At 32.3% G+C, this 4361-nt stretch overlaps 1 long non-coding RNA gene across 1 annotated transcript; it reads left to right on the top strand.

Annotated features, from left to right (window-relative positions):
- The first annotated feature begins 995 nt into the window (after positions 1 to 995).
- On the top strand, positions 996 to 1937 carry LOC133190758 (uncharacterized). Its single transcript, XR_009721607.1, has 2 exons — positions 996 to 1287; positions 1613 to 1937. It is a non-coding gene; the product is annotated as an uncharacterized LOC133190758 (long non-coding RNA).
- The last annotated feature ends 2424 nt before the right edge of the window (positions 1938 to 4361 follow it).

Raw genomic sequence — 4361 nt, 5'->3', positions numbered from 1 at the left:
GTACTCCTTTTAATTTTAGTCGGATTTCAGTTTTACTTGACACATGGGGAGATTTCAATCTCAGATGAATTATTCTGTGTATTGGTTCTTGATTTCAAATAATGGTTTTGCCATGGTTACTAAAGATAGAAATTTCTGAGATATACTTTCAAACTGCTACTTCTCCTACAGTTTTGGTCTGATTTCAATATTACTTTCCACACAAGTAGACTACACTGTGGTGCATAATTCTGTATATCGGTTTTTGATTTGTCATTGTTACTAAAAATAGAAATTTGTGAAATTCTTTCAGAAGGCTATTCCTCCAACAGTTTTAGACTGATTGCAATAAATCTTACCACAAAAAAGACTTAACTAAGAACCGTTATTCTATTTATTGCTGTTGCATTGTTTCAAGCAGAAGTGCTACTTTTCTCTTCCTTTGTTTTAAGTACAAACCAGTAGAGCTACAATCTCATCAGAGACTTCTTGTTTTTAAAATTTATTTTTTAAATGTTTTATTTTTGTTCGGCTATTCAAGGAATTTCTATCCCCTCCTCCCACCAAATAAAATTACGGGCCCGAGTTATACTAATACCTCGCTTACAGGTACAGGGTATTTCGTTTCGCTTTACAATCAAAATTAATGTTTGTAACAACCTCAAAATATGTACAAAACATCATTTGCCGTCTCAGTCGTTGCTAGCTTCTTTTGATTTACAAGTAGGTAAGTTTTCACTGTTGACAAACGTTGGCAAATACAATGCAAACGTTTATAATACTTCAAAGTTTTCCATTTTTCAAGTTATCAACATATACATGTAATACACGTAAATGTTATTTTCTCAGATACATTTACTGCGTTTGATAGTAATGTGAAAATGATAATTATAAGTCTCTTTGTCAGGGATGAGATATCAAAGGAAGATAACACACAGTCAAACACTCATCAGCAATATAACTGGTGACTTCTCGAGCTCATAACAGCAATGACGGGAGGATAAAATTACATCCTTGTTAGTGATATAAAGGAAACTCTATGCATTACGAGAACGTGCCTAATTGTAAACAATCTCTGTTTACATCTGTGTTTGCTGCTATAATTACGTCAGATCTAACTCTTTTTAATATAACCTCTCCTGTGACACTGCGTCAGTCACCCATATAAATAAGGACAAGCATCAGCACAATACCATAACAAAGACACGATGGCAGAGAGAACATCGATACTCTTTTGGCTGGTGGTGTACCTCATATCTTCATTTATTTTGGTAATAGTGGAATTATTCCATAAACTACACGCCGCAAGTAAGTGTCTGACATAAGCTTCTAATTTTTTTTTTCTATTATTAAAATTTCAAAATTGAAATTTGTCTAGAAACTTTTTTTTTATTTCGACGAAAATTAAGTGAAAAAAAAATGTTTTTGTATTTGTTTTGAATATCAATAAAATTATTTTGATGAATTTACTTATAAAAAATACACGTAATCTCCAAAGTTCTTCGTCTATAAAATCTTTGGAAAAATCATTACTAAAAAATGCTTTACAAGAAAAACTTTATCAATTGACAACGACTGCGAAACCTTATATATTTGTCTTATCTATACCTCGATGCATATTTTTGTTTTTCAGTCTTTCGCCAGCGTGAAGAAGAGAAGGAGCTTGATACTGTATCAGAGTACATGGAACTATATGCCTCCTGAGAATGACCTCTGTATGTCCTTGACATGTCCTTCAGATTTCGGGTCTAACAGTGTTGGTCCCTTAATGGCAATGTCTATTGCTGAACTCATTCATGAGGGCTGTAAATCTACTATACTTCAAGAACATTTTGCGGTCAATCTGTGAGATAACATCAGCGAAGAAAAAGTGTTTGCTTGTTAAAAAAACATACATGTAAATGTATCTTAGGGTTGTGAACGTTAACATTGATGAATAAAATGCTGTTTAAACTCTCGATTTTTACCTTTTACTACATGAAATGACCCTTTCCCAACACCTTGTTTTACATATTTTATGTATAGCAGTGCATTGCATTGTTCAGTTGACAATTTCCGAAACAAGGAGACAAAAAGGACCTTTTACCTTCCTATTTCTTTGAGCATAATTCGATAAAGAAAAATAATAGTTAAATACTTTTTATGTTTTTTCTTCTTACCCAAAATATGGTTGTTGAAAATGCAAGATTAAAAACAATGTTTGCCTAAAACATTCTGGAAAACTGGTCTTACAAAAGGTGACTCATCATGGAGGACGGCTCGTACATGTAAGTTTTATCTACAGTGAAAAACTGTCTAATCCGACACCTGTGAAATCCGTTTCACTGTGAATCCCGACCTTTAATTAAAATTCCCATTGTACTGTTTTCAATGTTCTTTACTCTGTTATCGGACACCTTGTCTATTCCGATAAAAAATTTGTCTCTCATTGCATGTCAGATTAGACATTTTTCACTTTAATAGTGCAACGACTTGCGGATTTTTAAGGAAAAAAATACTAGTATAATAAATATTCTTGGGATCTGTACTGCCATGTATGCTGGCATATTTCTGCCACCACTTGTCAGATGCTTATGCCGACTTGTCAGATGTTTATGTTGTCTTGTCAGATATTTATGTCAACTTGTCAGATAGTTATGTCGACTTGTCAGATAAAAAACATCACGACCAGGAACTCGATATCTTGTTATTACAGTATGTTAAATCCCTAAATGACATCTACTTGTCATCATAATATCTGACAAGTCGACATAATTTTCAGTCCAGTAAATATGTTTTCCTGAAAAGTCGACATAATTATCTGACAAGTCCACCAAATTTTCTGACAAGTCGGCTTGTCAGATGTTATGTCGACTTGGCAGATAATGATGTTGACTAGTAGAACATTATGTCGACCAGTCAGAAAATTATGTTGACTTGTCAGGTCAGATTAGAATCAACATTGCACGATAAAAATACAGGGCTCAGGTAATAATATGAATAAATGGATAGTTCCAGTAAAATTGTTATACTAAATATTTTTAAAAGTTACATGTGTGTACGCTATTGGAACTACATCATCAAAGATTTACACTAAAAGCAAGGACATCATTTAGTTGTCAAATCTGATCTGAAAGCGGGAGGATTACATTGTACATTCCCAGATGTACTCGTACATAATACATGTAAATATGCATCAGTTGTTTACGGAAATCGGATATCTTGGCGATACAGTTGTGCAAATAAATAAACTGACAGCACACGTATGATGCATCTAAAAACATAATCGTCTTACTTGTTTACGAGATTATAGATATGTGTCAGTAGTACTGAAAAGATAAACGCTACGATGAATATTAAAATATGGCAAGAAATGAGTTGTCAAAATGTTTTGTAATTTAAGTAAGTGCAAGTAAGAAGATATTATGATAGTGCGTGGGTGTTTTCGATATAAGATATCATGTTGACACTTATCACACTCTCTTGAAGATTGCCAAAAATAAATTGTTACACCCTAACAACACATAAATTACAAAAGTATAAATAAAAGTATCAGATTGCATGGATGGACTGAACTTAAATGAAGTAAGATGTTATAAATATCTACAGGAAAACAGTTCAGAGTTGCATAACAGCTCAGATTGCCTGGCTACAGATCTTTATCTGCCTTCATTTTATTTTACCAATATCTATAAAATGTAAAAAGGTAATTTTCCCCCGAAATAAATCATTCTTTAAGCAAAAATTACAATAAAAGTAGTTTAACTTTTATCATTAAAGCGTATCGTTAATTAGTCAAAACTGAAATGACTTTTTATTATAAGGAACTTGACTCATTTTATTGTATGAGATACATCTACATGTATAACTAAATGTATTTATTCTTGCGGCAACTTTCTGTTTAAAAAATAAAATCGCCAATGCATCTATAAACAACACTTGCAATTATCCATATTTAATATTCTCAAATTTTGCAATGAATTAAGAATTGAGAAAACTTGACATTAAGTCCCCCTTTACTCAGAAAAGGGATATTTTCTTGAACGTCAGCTATCATTTATGAATGTTAAAGACCCTTTTAAAACTACTATTGGTATGTATTAACTTTTTGTAAGCTTGCTGTTGTAGAGATTCACTGTAGGATGATATATTTGAGACGGTTATAACCTAAAGTCATGTATTTAATTCAGAAACAGAGCAAGACAAACTCAGTAAAATTGTACATGTATATACATGTACATTGTATACTTATTGTTGGATTTTAACTTGGGGAAAAATACAATTGGCGTGAATTGCCAATCATAAACTTTTTTGTGTAATCATGTGACATTATTTATTTTTGATATCCAAATGTTTCCGTTTAGGTGACTTATCTTGGCCTTACTGCTGACCAGTAAGTGACT

Source organism: Saccostrea echinata, unplaced genomic scaffold (assembly GCF_033153115.1).
Source record: "Saccostrea echinata isolate AGI-Se365-2 ecotype Australia unplaced genomic scaffold, CSIRO_AGI_Sech_v1 ptg000022l, whole genome shotgun sequence".
NCBI classification, from domain to species: domain Eukaryota; kingdom Metazoa; phylum Mollusca; class Bivalvia; order Ostreida; family Ostreidae; genus Saccostrea; species Saccostrea echinata.
This window is presented reverse-complemented; position numbering and strand designations above follow the sequence as displayed.